Source organism: Heptranchias perlo, chromosome 6, assembly GCF_035084215.1.
Source record: "Heptranchias perlo isolate sHepPer1 chromosome 6, sHepPer1.hap1, whole genome shotgun sequence".
Taxonomy (NCBI): domain Eukaryota; kingdom Metazoa; phylum Chordata; class Chondrichthyes; order Hexanchiformes; family Hexanchidae; genus Heptranchias; species Heptranchias perlo.
In genome coordinates this window covers 25,307,931-25,326,487 of record NC_090330.1, presented here as the reverse complement: position 1 = coordinate 25,326,487, position 18,557 = coordinate 25,307,931, and positions in this window count along the sequence as shown.

Here is an 18,557-nt window from a genome sequence, read left to right as displayed (position 1 = left end):
TTAGAATACTCAAGGTGTGTGTAGACGCACAATGAAGGAGTCTGCGATACTGAGGAGGTAGAACTAGAATAGTGCCCTGCTGCTTGGAGTGGACTCAAGTCAGGCTGAAGAAGAAGGCAGGTAAGAAAATTCCCACAACTTTTCTCTCAACCTGCAGGGCAACTCTTTAATGGAATTGATCTCTCTGCCAATCAATTACAGTTTTCTTCTAAAATGCTGGGGCCTATAGTTGGTCCACAAAGCAACCTGCACTAGCTTACAGGTGCAGGTCCTGTTGTCAGCCTATCAGGATGAACTGGGTGGAATTTCTGGAATAGTCCAGAAATGTCCTCAGACATGCCCCCAAAGTCACTTTGCAATGTTACAGGAGTGCATTGTACAGTACCCTTAGATTACATATACTAGATAATTTTTTTTGGAATAATTTTATTGCCTTTATTTTAATTCCATGTAATTGCCAGACAATCTGGGAAAGGAATACAGCATTCTTAATGGTTCTCTTGAGCAACAAAAGTGCTGTCCATCATTCGGAGCATTTGCTTCTATAGCAATACAGCATCATCCAATTACTAACTAACATATAACTATTGCACCTCCCCAGTCAAAACACTTTCTGCCAATGCTTCCATGAATAGAATACATAGATCTGAAGAAAATCAGACTGCAAAACAAGCTAATCACTGGCATTTGAGTATGATTGTGCCCTGTAATAGACTACTTTTAAAATTACAAAGTACATTTTTTTTATAGAGAGTCTATTATTAACATGAAATACCTTTCTGAGAGCCAATATTTATCCAATATTTTCTTCTGATACCATGCCAAATAAACACAGTTGTTAATTAGTGGGGCTCAGCCATTGGAAAAGTTTCATATCCAATAGAATTAAAATGAGAAATCTGTAATTTTTTGTTTGTCTAACATCATTGCATTCATTCCATTCATAAAATGCAACCATTGCAAAATACTAGTATTTAAACAGATAAAACAAGACAGCTGTGCAAACATAAGCCAAGGTTAATGGCATTTGAAGTGCAGTATATTCAAACGTAAATATAGATTTATGTTGGTGAATGGGTTAAATAACAACATAGATTTATTTAGAAGGCAAAAAGAACATTCAGTACTCGTGGGTTAGTGGAATCCTATTTGATGGTAACAAGCACAGAGGTGAAATATCTCACTAAATCCATAAAACCAGAATGCCCTTATCCGCAGAACGCTGACACTACTTATCACGAACCAATCAGCACATAATGTACTTTCTGTGACCTCGTACATTATGTTTTCAATGATGCACAGCATGGATCGTAATTTGGCTTGTTTCTCAGGTGAGAAACTTGCTGTGCTATAGTATTATTTTCCCATTGAGCATTACACTGTTGTGATCCATGGGTAGAAAATGACACAGTGCCACGTCATAATAATAACTGCCCTTTTTTAAAAACAGCCTCTCTCTTTCACTTGGTGCCTTTTTGATACCTAAGAATTCAAACATGAGCCCTGGTAATAAACTAAAATGAGAAAGGATCCCTGATGGCTCAATGAATTTATCTAGTCAGTATTTGAGCCATACACACATTCGAGATCCAGGCTGCATCGTGATTTGAACTGTTAGCTATTATCAATTATGGTAGAAGTAGAGGTGCTACAGTTGGCCCGCACAAGTGGAAACATCTTCCCTGCATCTACCCTATCGAGTCCCTTCAGAATTTTAAAGACCTCCATGAGGAGAGGGGTAAGTTCTCCCCGTTTCCTGGCCAACATTCCTTCCTCAAACAACAGCACCATAAACAGATGATCTGGCCATTCATTTATTTGTTGTTTGTGGAACCTTGCTGTGCATAAATTGGCTGCCCCATTTGCCTATATCATAACAGGGACTGCATTTCACAAGTAATCCATTCGTTGTCAAGTGCTGTGAGACATCCTGAGGACGTGACAGAGCTGTATAAATGCAAGTTATTTCTTTCTACTGCAAAAGCCATAATTTTCTCTGAACTACCACTAAGAGCAGAATGTTGTGGAGAACCGTGACTTTTTGAATGGATTTTGCAGTTAAACTCTGATTTTATTACAGTGAAAATGTTGTCATCCCATGTTAATTAATGCTGTTCAGCATAAAACTCTTATAATTCCTCAAATGTCCTCTTATATACAAATAGGAGATGATGGTACTAAGCCGAGAGCAGGATCACTTGATATCCAGTCTAATTAAACTGGAGCTTTACTGTACGTGGGTGTCAGGTGTCAAAGTCTTCATAGGCTGATTCATTTGGAAATTTAATAGTACGTCCATAAGAGATGAAGCAACAGCAACTCACGAAATGAAGGCACATTGAAGTTCAAAATAAGAAGTAATTTATTATCTTAGCTTTTAACAAAGGTGTGTTAGATATCACTGACTGGCTGCACCTTAGTTACATACAAAAGACTCAGCAATTTAAACTTTAAAGGTTATGTTTGCTTTCTTGTGAAATAAGGCTCGTGCATGTAGTTCAGTCCAAGGATGATGCCTGTTTTCCCAAGGTTCCCAGCTGCTGCTTGTTATATTTTATGAAATGAATGATGCCCGAGGAATGGAGCTCTGCCTGTTGCCAAGATTCTTATCCAGTACATTTGTAACAGAATCCTTGACAACAAAATGACTTCATTGCCAAGAACTTTAGGTGATTTCAGTTTAGATATTTGCGTAGGAGGAACTGGGCCATCTACATTAATATATTTTTTGTACTTGACAATTAAAATTACGGATTGACTTTGACACCTTACCATAATAATTACATTTGTGGAAGGTTTCCATGGAACTGTGTCAATGACTATATTTCTGTTTCTTGGTAGTGTGCTATTGGCCTTGGCCTGTCAGCTAGGATTCTCAATAAAAAAAGATCAATCTAAATAGAAGAAAGAGATTTTTATATCTTTCAATCTTCTGCATAAAAAGAACATTTATTTTTTGCATTTGTTAAGATGATCACGAAGGAAAAAGAACTGCCAATTTGCTATCACCTGTTTTACACTATTGCCCAAAGTCAAAATTACCCCCGTGGCCTCTGCCTCAAAAGCCACTTGCTATAAAGCGTTCCATGTTCCAGTAATTCTGTGTGAAAATATTTCTTAGTTTTTCTAATGATAATCCTGAGTCTGAGCAATGTGGATCTATAGCTATTACACATCAATGCACTAAGAAGAATAATTATGATTTTGCTAAATATTATTAGTTAGGCATAGTAGCCCTGAAATTCGTCTAGAGCGCAGATCTTGGGCAGGGCTGAATTTGCATCTACCCCATGGATATGCCACTGATCCCATGCAAATCCTAGGGTCAGTGTATTAGCATATTTTGGACAGACGCCCATGTTGTGAAACCTTGCTACATTGTAAGTGGACTGGCTGTACCAGCTGAATGTCTTAAAAAAAATTCTCAAAACTCTTAACTTCAAATTTGCTGATGTCTCAACAGTTATCAATTGCTCTGTGATTAATTGTCATAGGGAAGACAGCCTTTGAAATGATAATGGACCTCAATTCTACCAGGATCAGGTCCTGGCTTTCTATGCACCCGCTTCATGCAGCTGTGAATAGCACCGAGGCAACAGTGGAGAGATTCCCAATGGATGACATCATCCCACCAGTCCCATCTCTATCTGTGGACATCTGCACAGAAGGGGGCAGAGACAAGAGGTATCTGATCCTTAATTACATTTCAACCCTTCCTTTTTGGGCTGTATTTTTCAGTTAATTCTTTGTTTTTCTGGCATCCCTGTGCCACACATTACCCTCTAGCAGAGAACATACCAATGCTGCTTCTCATCTGGCTGCTAGGCAGTGGTTTGAAGGTAGGTTATGGTGAATTTCTCAGCCTGACTGTGTGAAAGAGCCTGACATCTGCTTGGCCCCCATTTCCTTAATGGCAAAGCCAAGATCTGTAACTCAGCATATGGGGAACTGGTGGTGTGAACCTACATCCTACATTGTACCTCATTGCACCGTATCAAAATTTTATCCCTTAAAATAAAATTCAAAATGTTAATTTTAACAACATTGGAGAGTTAAAAAACATTTTAGAACAAACATTAACTGTAAACGTATCCTAAGTATTGACTGCCTAGCCAAACTTGTAACCATGACAAGTAGTCATGAATAATTAGAGGGAAAATCTACTGACAATACACTAGGGGTGAAAATGGTCCTGGATGGGAGCACAAAATATCAATGGGAAAGAAAATTCGGCACCACGTAAAATGGGCTGCCGATTTGCTGTCACCAGTTTTGTGCTTCTGCTCCAGACCAATTCCATCCCCACTAAATTCATTCTAATTGTAAATTTCAACACTTCTGTCCAGAGAGTAGTCCCAGATCTACCAGTAATAAATTTGGAAATCAAAGAGAAGTTGAAATCATCCCTAAATTATCAACATTTCCTGAAGACAACACCGTTTTTTACAGATAACAATATTTATCTATAATTTTTAATTTACTCGAGTCTCATCCTCAGTGACACATCAAAGACAAGATCGGAGAACTGGGTAGCAGAACAAGATACTAGGTAGAAGTGAATAATATAAAATGGTGCTCAAAATGTTATGATAATTAAATAAAGAATAAGAGGTTTCTGGCAATGGGTGACGCGGTGGGTTGGAACAATTTGAGATGGATTTTACAAGTTAGTGCTCTTGGCACAGTACTTTCACAGTAACATCACATAACTCTGTGCCAGGCGTGCCAATTTGTAAAATTGAACCTTTCTTTCATCTCTGGGGTACATTTTACAAATCAGCACTTCGAATGCAGAGCTTTGCATAACAGGAACACGTAGGAGGTCACTGCAGTTTTCTGTCCATAATAGGGTGTGCTGTCCTCCACACGCAGATTTCCAATATTCACTCCTGTCACACACAGCTCTGAATTTTGAATGCTAATTTGTAGAATGTACCCTGTGACCCGAGTTCAAATACTGGCCCAAAGAAATAGGATGAAAGCTTCTTCCCTTCTGATGAATATAGTGATGCAGTACATTAAACTCTGCACAGCTTTTCCTTTTGGTGGTGATGCCAGTAATATCATCGGTAGTTAATACCATCCAATCGTAACTAATCTTAAATGGAGCAATTGCATATTATTCTATAATTTAATGACCTAACTGAGGATTTAATTAGAGATTGTACCGTTACCACTGGGAGAAGCAGGTGGAAGCTATGGCAAAAGACCTTGTACAAGGCCTTGGTTAGGCCTCCATTGGAATACTGTGTCCAGTTTTGGTCTCCTCACATGGTGGGTGATATTGAAGCTTTGGAAAGGGTTCTGAGCAGGGCCACTAGACTAATTCCCAGTTTAAAGCATCTTGATTATCAAGATAAATTAAAAGAGCTGGGACGCTACACTTCAGAGAAGCATAGATAGAAGGGTGATCTGATTGAAGTTGATAAGATGATAAAGGGAATAGATTGTGTTCGAGTTGACAGTTTGTTCCAATTAAATAGTTTAAGGAGGACCAGGGATCTTAATTTTAAGTTGCATAAGGCCAGGTCTAGGTTCGGTGTCAGGGGGTGGTTCTTTTCCCAGAGAATAGTAGATCTCTGGAACAGGCTGCTGATTCGTGCGGTGGAGGCCGATTCGCCAAATTTCTTCAAGCGAGAGCTGGACCTGTTTCTGGCTGGGGTGGAGATTACCCTCTTACAAAAGGTAGGTAATGCATCGAATTCAGGGCCAGAGTGATCTCCTGGACTAGTTTTGATCGCCAAAGGGGTCGGAGAAGAATTTTCCAAACTTTTCCCCCTCAAATTGGTCAAATCTGTTTTTTTGGCTCTCCCAAGAGATCACATGATTTTGGGTGGGGTGGGGAGTGTATTTATTGTGATATAAAATGTATCACAATTGTGTGGGACAGGCAGGATGGACCAGAGGGTCTTTTCTTGTCCGTCATTGTTCGTATGTTCATAAAAGAGAAGTCAGTGTATGAACATGATTCCTGTGGAGGAAATCTTTCTGTTTGAAGGAATGCTCGAATATAACAACCTTTTTGGAACCAATCCCTATAGAGCACTAGAATGCTGGGAATACAGTACTATTAAAATAGACACAGTGAAAATGACACTATTTTGAAGAACAGGAAGGGTGTACTCCCTGGTCTCCTGGCCAATATTCATCCCTCAACCAACATCATTAAAGAACAGATTATCTGGTCGTTATCACATTGCTGTGCGCAAATTGGCTGCCAATTTTCCTACATTATAACAGTGACTACACTTCAAAAGTACTTCGTTGGCTGTAAAGTGCTTTCGGATGTCCTGAAATTGTGAAAAATGCTATTTAAATGCAAGTTGTTTCTTTAGGAAACAACTGAATGACTTAAAAAATATGGAGAATGATATAACAAAATGTGGGAGTGTTGCCAGATGACTGGAGGATTACAAATGTTACACCACTGTTCAAAAAAGGGGAGAGGGATAAACCAGGCAACTACATCTCAGTCAGCCTAACGTCGGTGGTGAGGAAACTTTTAGAGACAATAATCCGAGACAAAATTAATTGTGACTTGGAAACATAAGGGTTAATAAATGACAGCCAGCATGGATTTGTTAAAGGAAAATAGTGATTGACTAACTTGATTGAGTTCTTTGATGAAGTATCGGACAGGGTAAATGAAGGTAGTGTGGTTGATGTGTGTATGGACTTTCAAAAGGCATTTGATAAAATACCACATAATAGACTTGTTTGCAAATTTGAAGCCCATGGGATTAAAGGGCCAGTGGCAGCATGGATATGAAATTGGTTAAGAGACAGTAGGCAGAGAGTAGTGGTGGACAGTTGTTTTTCAGACTAGAGGGAAGTATACAGTGGTGTTCTCCAGGGGTCAGTATTAGGACCACTGCTCTTCTGATGTATATTAATAACCTGGACTTGGGTATAGAGGGTATAATTTCAAAGTTCGCAGATGACACGAAAATTGGAAATGAAGTAAAGAGTGAGGAGAATAGTAACAGACTTCAGGAGGACATAGACAGAATGGTGGAACGGACAGACACATGCCAGATGCAATTTAATGCAGAGAAGTGTGAAGTGATGCATTTTGGTTGGAAGAATGAGGAGAGGCAATATAAACTAAATGGTACAATTTTAAGGGGGGTGCAGGAATAGAGACCTGAGGGTACACAAATCTTTGAAGGTGGCAGGACAAGTTGAGAAGGCTGTTAAAAAAGCATATGAGATCCTGGGCTTTATTAATAGAGGCATCGAGTACAAAAGCAAGGAAGTTATGCTAAACCTTTATAAAACACTGGTTAGACCTCAGCTGGAATATTGTGTCCAATTCTGGGCACGACACTTTAGGAATGATATCAAGGCCTTAGAGAGGGTGCAGAAGACTTTTACTAGAATGGTACCAGGGATGAGGGACTTCAGTTACATGGAGAGATTGGAGAAGCTGGAGTTGTTCTCCTTAAACTGGAGTCCATCCAAAACTCTGTTGCTCGTATCCTAACTCACAACAAGTCTCAATCACCCATCACTCCTGTGCTCGCTGACCTTCTTTGGCTCCCGGTCCGGCAACGCCTCGATTTTAAAATTCTCAACCTTGTTTTCAAATCCCTCCATGCACTTGCCCCTCCCTATGTCTGTAACCCCCTCCAGCCCTACACCCCTTCAAGATCTCTGCGCTCCTCCAATCCTTGCCTCTTGTACACTCCCAATTTTAATCGCTCCACCATTGGCGGCTGTGCCTTTAGCTGCCTAGGCTCTAAGCTCTGGAATTCCCCCCCCAAACCTCTCTGCCTCTCTACCTCTCTCTCCTCCTTTAAGATGCCCCTTAAAACCAACCTCTTTGACCAAGCTTTTGGTCACCTGTCCTAATATCTCCTTATGTGGCTTGATGTCAAATTTTGTTTGATAATGCTCCTGTGAAGCGCCTTGGGATGTTTTACTATGTTAAAGGCACAATATAAATGCAAGCTGTTGTTGTTAGAGCAGAGAAGGTTAAGGGGAGATTTGATAGAGGTGTTCAAAATCACGAAGGGTTTTGATAGAGTAAATAAGGAGAAACTGTTTTCAGTGGTCGAAGGGTTGGTAACCAGAGGACACAGATTTAAGGTAATTGGCAAAAGAACCAGATGCGAGATGAGAAGAAGTTTTTTGTTGTTATGATCTGGAATGCACTGCCTGAAAGGGTGGTGGAAGCAGATTCAATAATAACTTTCAAAAGGGAATTGAATAAATATTTGAAGGGGTAAAATTTGCAGGGCTACAGGGAGGGGGCAGGGGAATGGGACTAATTGGATAGCTCTTTTAAAGAGCTGGCACAGGCAAAATGGGCCGAATGGCCTCCTTCTGTGCTGTATCATTCTATGATTCTGTGATTGTAACAAACAAAAAGGCTTAGCGCTGAACTGGTATTAGATTCTATTCCATAATGCTCTGTGTTTCCAGAATGCTTGTCTGATATCTGGGGTTAATTGTCACCTTCTCCACCTGAGCAGTAATCTAGCAGAGTGGATCACCCACCCATTGTAGAACCCACCTGATTTTTATCCTATTGAAATCTGTTCTTCCAGATTACTGCCCAAGCGATGAAGGTGAAAATTAATCCCTCAGTCTTGAATGAGCTATAATTTTCACCAGTTAAATATTGTAAACACCAAAGGCATCATTTTTTGCCCCCAGCACAAACTCCTTACCCTCGCCATCAACTCCATCACCCTCCCTGGTCACTATCTCAGGCTGAGCCAGGCTGTTCATAAACAATTAGGAAAGCAAAGGGGAACTACGAGATTAAATTATCAAGGAATATAAAAAGAAATAGTTAAGTATTCTACAGACACATAAATAACAAAAGAAGAATCAGGATACTGATAGGGCCACTAAGGGATGCACAAGATAAACTCATAGGTAACAACAGCAAAATGGCAGAAATATTGAATAGTTACTTTGCCTCCATATTTACCAGGGAGACTAACAAGGTGGGCAGAACATTAGAAGAAGAGGTCGAAAAAGATATTAAAACATTTAAGATAGAAAGGCGGGGTGGGGGGGGGGGAGATAATTGATAAACTAATCAAACTTAGGGAGGTAAAAACCCTTGGTCCAGATGGATTGCATCCGTGAATATTAAAAGTAGGGAGGAGATAGCAGAGGAACTATTATATATATATATAAAAATTCATTAGAAAAGGGAATAGTGCCACAAGATTGGTGGACAGCTAATGTTATTCCTATATTTAAAAAGGGCGATAGAACAAGTCCAGGGAGCTATAGAACTAGTTGGCTTAACGTCGGTGTAGGAAAGATGTAATAGAAAGATATCTACAGACATCATGCTTGACCAACCTTGTTGAATTCTTTGAAGAAGTAACTGAAAGAGTAGACAAAGGTAATATAGTAGATGTAATATATTTGGATTTTCAAAAGGCCTTCGATATGGTACCGCATTGTAGACTCATGGCTAAAGTCAGACCATGTGGAGTCAGGGGATAGGTAGCAGAATGGATAGCAAGCTGGCTACAAAACAGTAAACAGAGAGTAGGGGTTAAGGGTAGCTACTCAGACTGGCAAAAGGTGGGAAGTGGTGTTCCACAAGGATCGGTACTGGGATCGCCGTTGTTCACAATTTACATTAACGATTTGGGTTCAGGAATTGGAAGTACAATTTCAAAATTTGCAGACAACACCAAACTGTGGGGTGTAGTTAATACAAAGGAAGAATGAGTCAAAATGCAAGAGGACATTAATAACTTGCAGAATGGGCGTGTAATTGGCAAATGAATTTCAATATAGCTAAGTGTGAGGTGGTGCATTTTGGTAGGAAGAATAAGGAGGCCACATACTGCTTGGATAATAAGAGTCTAAATGGGATAGAGGAGCAAAGGGATCTAGGGGTACAGATAGACAAATTACTAAAAGTAGTGTTGCAGGTTAATAAGGCCATGAGAAAAGGTAAATGAAGCACTAAGGTTCATTTCTGGAGGGATAGAATTAAAAAGCAAAGAAGTTATGTTAAACTTATATAGAACTTTTGTTAGACCACACTTGGAGGATTTTGCTCAGTTCTAGTCTCCATATAATAGAAAGGATATAGAGGCATCGGAGAGGGTACAAAAAAGATTCACAAGGTTGATACCAGAACTGAGAGGCTATCCTTATCAGGAAAGGTTGAGCAGGCTGGGGCTCTTTTCTATAGAAAAGAGAAGGCTGAGGGGTGACCTGATAGGGGTTGTTAAGATAATGATAGTGTTTGATAGGGTAGGCGTAGAGAAAATGTTTCCACTTGTGGAGGAGTCCAAAACTAGAGGTTATAAATATAAAATAGTCACTAATAAATCCAACAGGGAATTCAGGAGAAACTTCTTTACCCAAAGAGTGTAAGAATGTGGAACGCGCTACCATGAGGGGTAGTTGATGCAAATAGCACAGATGCATTTAAGGGGAATGTGGATAAGCACATGGGAGAGAAAGGAATAGAGGGGTATCCTATCAGGGTTAAATGAAGTAGGGAGAGAGGAGACTTGTGTGGAGTATAAATGCCAGCATAGACCAGTTGGGCCGAATGGCTTGTTTCTGTCCTGTAGTTTCGATGTAACTCGATGTTCTGCTTGATCTTAAGCTGAGTTTCTGACCTCATATGCTTTCCATCACCAAGACTGCCTCCTTTCACTCTGTAAAATCACCCACCTCTGCCTCTACCTCAGCCCATCTGCCATTGAAACCTTACAGACTTGATTACTGCAATGCTCCCCTGGAGGACCTCCCATCCTCCACCCTCTACCCTCTATAAACTTCAGCTCATCCAAAATTCTGCTTGCCATATTCTATCCTGCTTGTCCATCACTTTTGTCCTCGATGACCTGCATTGGCTCCTGGTGCCCCAACACCTCAAAAATCTCATCCCTGTATTTAAGTTCCTTCATTTCTTCACCCATCCACCCACCCCCCCCATCATCTCTGTAACTGTCTCAGGTCCGACTACCCCTCGAACTATCCATTCATCTGACTCTAGCCTCGTGCTTCGACCTTCCTTTTGCCCCACCATTGGTGACCATATTTTCAGCAACTTAGACACCATTGTCTGGAATTCCCTCCCTGAACCTCTCCACCTCATCACCTGCCTCTCCTCCTTTAAAAGTCTCCTTAAAATCCACCTCTTTGATCAAGCTTTTGATCACCTCATCTAATATTTCCTTCTTTGGCTTTGCATCCATTTTTGCTTATGCCTCTGTGAAGCACCTTGGGATGTTTGTCTACATTAAAGTTTAAATGTTGTTGTTGTTATGCACTTGGAGCGCAGAAGCTGAATTTTTACCCCCCTCATTCCTGTTACAAATTGGATAACCAGGTGGTGAAGGATAGAATACTAAAGCCTTTATTCACACAACTCAACATTGCACCCCCTCCTATAAAAGGATACAAGACAGTCCCCAATTGATATCCACCACCTGAATACAATTAATACGAATTGATATAAATCACAGATACAATTAACAATTCCTGCTGATTTTAATACTTTGCAGTTTATAATGCCAAATGGAAAATTTAGCTCATTGTCCTTCACCTCTGGGCTTTTTCTTTAATTGAGAAACTTAGGGGAAGGGCTATAGTCCATAAATACCAACAAAGTTGAGGTAAACCAAAAAGTAGTGGTTAGGTGATACCAAACTAGAATTTTAAAAGCCTGTAGATTGTAGATGGAATGGCAAATTGAGCGAGGTATGTAATTCCAGAGTTTGGAGGTCATCAGGAAGAAGGGGCCAGAGTAGGATTAAAGTATAACTGATTCAAAACCACCCAGTCATGTGGAATAAAGATCTCTATGCATTGACTGTTAAAGGCCCTAAAGTGCTATGAATTTGGCAGTCCCGGTACTACTAATTACCACTAGCATAGAAACCGATATGGACGATATCCTTTTAATATATATCTCACTGGTTTGTAATTTTCTGTGAAAGTAATTCTTTCTATTCAGTGGTTTTAGCTCATTGTCCTATAAAAAGGAACTTTGCTTTTCCCAGCACATTTTGTTAGGGAAATTAAAACATAATTTATATTTAAATATAACATAACTTCTGTAAAAGTTGTAACGCCTTCACAATAGTTCTTCAGTAACCGTAATGTTACCAGAATATATCTAACCCTGTGGTCAGTCAATGTATGGCTTGATCTTCACTGTATTGTAAGGACATTAACACTGTTTCACAGTCCCTGATGATTGATAATTTACACCAGAGGAAAAAAGTGTTACCAGCATGTATTGGGGATAACTTTATAAGTCTGCGCTGTCGGTGGGGATTTTTGTCCACTCGCAATGTAAATCAGAAATTCAGACGGACACTGCCAATGATTTTCCACAGATTCATTGGGCTGGATGTTAACTTGGGGCCGGGAAGAGAGCGGGGGGGTGGGGGAGGATTTTTGGATGGGAAACCTGGAAGTAAGAGTTTCCCACACGTCATGACGATTTTGACAGTAGGACCTCTTTAAAAAATTTTCAATAGGTTTCGCGCCCAGCAGCCTGCCTGATTGATAGGCTGTCTGCCTGTCGGGTGGGAAAGCAGCTGGGGAGGGATCGGGGCCTTTGGAGTTCGAATGGGGGGAGGCCGGGGAGAGATTGGGGTCTTCTGGGTTTGTATGGGGGGAGGTCGGGGAGAAATCGGGCTTTTCGGGGTTTCGATGGGGGGGGCGGTCGTTGGGGCAGTGGGAACGTTGAACAACGTGTGGGGGGGGGGGGGGGGGGGGTCAACCGATCATGGGGTGTTTAAAAAATAAGCTTGGTGAGCTGTGGGGAAGCACCCCTGCTCCTCCTCCTGGCCCACAAGCAGTGCAATAAAGGCACTCACCTCATGGATCCGGCCCTTCTCACCTCCTTTCACCTGCCGTGATTCCTGCAGACTGGGAAACCCGTGCTGGAGTCGTTAAATTCTAATGCCTGTTAAATTCAATTTAAAATCGCCTCATTAACATGATAATCAGCTAAATTGCTCTGATAAGTACCCACCCACCTGTACTAATTATTGATCCGCCTCGGGCGAGTAGCTTACTTGCATGCAGCCAAATGCACCTCCGTTAAACCCGGAATTGGGCGTGTTGGAGCCGGGTTGTGGGCCCACTGCAAAATCCTATTATTTTAACTTCCCATCCACCCCCAACTCACCCTTTCCTGAGGTTTAAAATTCCCCCCATAAAATTACCCATATTAACATGCTCTGGTGATGTCACAGCAATAATTACTAATCAATGGTCATGAAGCGCCTCAGGTTATAACCATCTGTAGGAGCCACAGGCACTGGTTATCCTCTACATCAAACATCTTAATTTTATCTATTTGTTTAGCACTATTGTCCAGAATACAATGTTCCACCAGATGTAATGTATTAATAGGTTTCACTGCACCGAAAGGCCTAATAAATTCATTTACGCTCAAGAAAAATTGGGCATCCACACATGAAATAAAGACACTAATATCTCATTAATGGTTTGATACCCAGTCTTTATTGCTGCCTGTTATATCGATCAGTCTTATCTCTTGAAAGCCACCTTGAGTGCAGATGATGGAGAACATATGCTTGTGGTGCAAGCAGCACAAAACAAATCAGTACGAAATAAGTCAGCTGCAGGTAATGGTTGAGAAATCAAATTAAATGTTGTCTTTTTTGGATATGATATAGTGCAATATATCTGGATGTGTTGATTGAGAACAATGTAATGATTATCGACATTGATTTTTAGAGGATCTGAAAAGCTGAGCATTTATTGCACAGATGCACAATCAAAATCCAGGCACTATGGATTCGATATTAGGAGGGAGGCGGGTTGGCAGCAGGGGGTCGACCGGGCACGTGGGTAATGCGCCCAGTGAATTCGGGGTGCTCCGCACATGATCGCAGCCTAATTGAAGGCACTTACCTTGGCTTCTGGGTTTCGCGCTCAAAAGCTGCGCAGCGGGCGGACTGCGCAGCCGCATCATAGGCTGTCAGCTGGAGGAGCCCCATTTAAAGGGGCAGTCCTCCACTGACTATTGCTGCAGAAAGGAGCCAAAATTACAGCATGGAGCAGTCCAGGGGGAAGGCTGCTCCCAGATTTAATGATGCCTCACTCCAGGTCTTACTGCATGTGGTGAGGAGGAGGAGGACAGAGATCTTCTCCCCGGCGGACGGGAGGAAGTGGCCTGCCTCTGCCACCAAGAAGACCTGGCTCAAGGTGGCAGAGGAGGTCACCTGCACCACCAACATATCGCCCACCTGCATACAGTGCAGGAGGCGCTTCAATGACCTCAGTAGGTCAGCTGAAGTGAGTACACTTACTCATTCCCCTACACTCCGTCTGCCATATCACCGCCCCCACCCCACATCTCCTTGCACTGCCAACACTACTCTATCACATCACCCCTCACCCACTCAAACCTCATCCTCATCTTACCTGCACTTACTCACCTCGCCAGTACTCGTCCCACCACTACCACTCAACCCAATCCTCATACAATCTCATGGCTCTATCCCATACTCATCCTCTTGTGCATCTCTTTCACGGTCAGCCTCACCCAACCTGCCACTACCTGTGCTGCAGCCACAGGGCATGCATCACACATGTGTAGTAGGAAGCGTAAGGCAAACGTGTCATGAGCATGAAGGGGATGCACAAGGGTGTTTGAGGGTTTGTCATGGTTTTACTTATGTTTGATTTCTGATCAACTCACATTACATATTATATTGTCACCACTACTGCCACGTCTTTGCGAATCTTGTCTGGTTTGTGCAATAATGCCCTTTCCTGAGGATCACCATGAAGACCGACACCTGATGCCACCCATTGTGTCACTGCAGAGTGGGTGTAGGTGTATTTACAGGGCTCTTTTGTGCAGACGACTGAGAGAGGTCGGCGATGTCCCCGGTGGCACCCTGGAAGGATGCGAAGGAGAAGTTGTTGAGGGCAGTGGTGACTTTGACAGTGACAGGTAAGAAGATGGAGCTTGGGCCAGCCGGGAGCAGCTCGGCATGAAGGAGGCTGCAGATGTCCACAACTACATGTCGAGTGACTCTGAGCCTCCATGTGCACTGCTGCTCAGAGAGGTCCAGGAAGCTGAGCCTCGGTCTGTAGACCCTGTGGCGAGGGTAGTGCCCTCTGCGACGCATCTCTCTCTGCAGTTGCCCTCCCTCCTGCTGTGCAGGTGGATGTGTTACAGCGCTGTGTTGTGGAGCTTCACGTGTCAGAGGTGGACGGCGTGGCCGGCGAGGCTGGTGATGCTGCTCGTCCTCCGAGGAGGTCATATCTGCAGCTACGGCGGCCCCCATCTGGAAGATGTACGTTTGAGGGGATCTGCAAGGTAGGTACATGTCTCTGCACACCGGGGTATGTGTGCAAGTTGATGAATTTTATTGTTAGGAGGAGGGTGCTGGAGGCCAAACTTTGTCCAAAGTGACTGAGTGGCCTCCTGCAATGAGTGAGGGTCTCCCCCCCCCCCCCCCCCCTCCCCCCCCTCCCCCCCCCTCCCCCCCGTCAAATGGACCTTTGCAGCTACCACAGGCTGGTGGCTACAACACGTCCATTTCAACTGGGAGTGTTTCCCCCAGTCGGGGAAATACGCTCAGTTGAGATGAAAATCCCACCCCTCCTAAAATATCCTACAAATAAGGTCTGCTAACGACCTGAACTATGTAATTAATTGCCTTAAGTGGAATCCCGCCGGCTTTAATTGCCGGCGGAAGTCCCACATGCGGGGGCTGCGCGCGCATCTAAGCGCGTCACTGGGGAACCCAGAAGTGGGCGGACCCGCCCCTGGATTCCCTGATTTTTGGAGCCTCCCCGCCACGTACCCGCTGGCTCGGCCGTCCAAAAATCGAGCCCTATATGTAGTTGGACTGGCGTATTATTAGGTATTGTTTGAATGACTGCCAATTGCACAAAGCTGTTCTGTAGCAAAGTCTGTAAGTGGAAAAACCTGATCTGTTGAACACCGAAGTTAATTTGACAGACACACTTGTGAATTAGGAATCACGTGAACAGCACGTGACAACTGGTCTATACTTGAGTTCATGGCTGAGGCTGTGAGGCATCACTGAGGTCATCACTTCTTGTACAGGTCAATGGTGTATTGATAAAACACTTCAGAAAAGGTTATTGAAAGGTATTTCATTTGCATAACTTCCCTAGTAGCTAAACTAGCAGTGTGTACAATAGTCATTCAGTAAGAAGATAGAGATAATCTGTGGATGAAATGTTTTTGGTCCAGTTATTTTTTTATAATGATGCAACAGTTAGGTGCATCATAAGTGTGAGTTTCAGATCTTGGGCTAATTCCTTCACTTCTCAAGTTGTTACCAATAAAGTCATTTATAAGGCATTTAATTAATGGCTGTCAGCACAATCCAGATGTGGACAGAGCTTTCTGCTGGGCATTAATTCGCCTCCCAGTGACACTCAGGTTAGCGACAAAGAAATTTAGCACTGGGTTTGTTGGGCAGCTATTAATGGCCCAGATTTTGCTGTAGCAGGGCACCTAACGACGTTTACAGTCAGTACCTGAGTGAACAGGGCAAGCAACTGTGTATATCTTTAACCAATCAGATTGAAGGATTGAGAAATAAATAGCGCAAGGACTGAGAAGGAAGTGTAAATTAGAGTGGGTGAATTCAATGTCAAATCAGGTACAGAAAGAGGAAAAGAGAGGCAAAGAAATATTGGATTAAGAGAGAGAAAAAAAAGGAGACAGAAAAGAATGTAAAAAACATTTTAAAATTTAAAATTTTATATTTTTAAAATCTCCAACAACAATTAGTACCTGAAGGAATGAGACTCCACACTTGTAATAGTTAATTTTCAGTGCCAGAAAGGTTGATTGGCAGTAATTAACACTTACCAAGTTGTTAAAAGTGTACTTACACTTGAAATTACAAGACTTAATTTTCTGTTTTGAGTTTGGTTTGTACCTACTGTGCAAATACAGCAACTTCATGCCTTTCATTGCATTTCAGTGGTGGGGCAGACGATGAAATGCCATTTCTGCAAAGCTAATGGTGGAGTGATGCAACTCAGACCGCAATTTTTGGATATTGGCATTTAAATGCGCATCTGCTCCTTGCCTGAAGTTGATGTACCATTTATGCATAAATAACTGCGATGCCATTAGCCTCACCGTTATTTTGACAGCAAATTCTGGCCTATTGACCTCATGAATGTCATGCCCAATGGTTTATCTCCTTAACCAATGAAAGAAAAGGATAGAGAAAGAAACAGAGCGAACAACAGAGAAGGAGAAAGGGTGAATTAGAGTCAAGTTAGATACAGAAAGAGAAATAAAGAGGAAGAGAGAGAGTGGATTAAGAGAGAGAGAAAAAGAAAGAAAAAATTTAAAAAAGAATAAGCAGAAGAAGAGGACATTGTAATCCAGTTGTGTTTGGGAATTGCTGTATTTGTCCTCGAGAAGTTAATGAATGAATGGCAGGGTAGGTGTGCGAAATGCACAAACATTCTTGACCCATGAAGTATAGAACCGGGGCCCTGTCCATCAAGATCAGCAACAGTGGAACTGCTTTCATAGGAACATAGGAATTGCTAGATGAAAAAAAGACCAAGACCCATTAAGTTCACCTTCTACCATCCTAGTAGTCGCATGATACAATGATAATGAAGTTGTTGACTAATCATAACAATCAATCTCTATCAATTAGTCTACAATAGACCCAGAAATGACACGAGGAAAACCCCAACCATGGAGAGCTTTGGGAACCATGGGCATGATTTCAAATGGGAAAAATGGGTGGGTTGGGGACGGGGTGGCGGGGGGGGGGGGGCAGTAAAAATGTTAAAAATCTAAAACCCGCCCCTAACCCGTCTTTATCCCATCCACTTCTGGTTTTCATGGAGGCGGGACGAGGGGCAGGCGACCAACCCACTCTTAGGAGACAGGTCGGTCATGAAAAACTTTCAAGGAGGCTGCGGGCCTCCATTTTGACAGATTTTTTGTTTTTAACCCCTGGGGGCTTGGATTCCCGGGCCTTCTCATTCAGAATGAGAGGAAGCAGAGCTTGTGGACCCGGAAGAGCAGGGGTGTTTCCTCCAGGCCCAACAAGCCTACCTGAAGCGACCCTACAAACACGATTGACCCTCCCCTCATGATCTCCAACCCTGACCCCCACGATCTCCGACCCTCATGATGACCCCCGACGCCGACCCCCGATGACTGACCCCCCTCCAATATCTGAGCCCTCCGATGACTGAGCCTGCCCCCCCGATGACCGACCCCCCCCCCCCGATGACCCCCAATGACCCCCGATGAACCCTGATGACTGACTGCCCCCCGATGATCCGTGATGACTGAGCTCCTCCACCGGTGACCCCCAAACCCTCCAGGTGACCCCGCTCCCCATCTAACACTTACCTGTTCACGTCCTCTTCTCTCACCCCCACCCCAGTACCTATAGTAGTATGGGCACTCAGCGCTAGCATTTAAATTTGGTGACCATGCCCTGACCCTGGATACTCTGGTGGGATGAGATGCAGAGGTCACCAGCACCTGCTGTGTCACCCTTCCATTGGCAGAATGGGAATGAGGATTTTTTCTATTGATAACCAGTTTC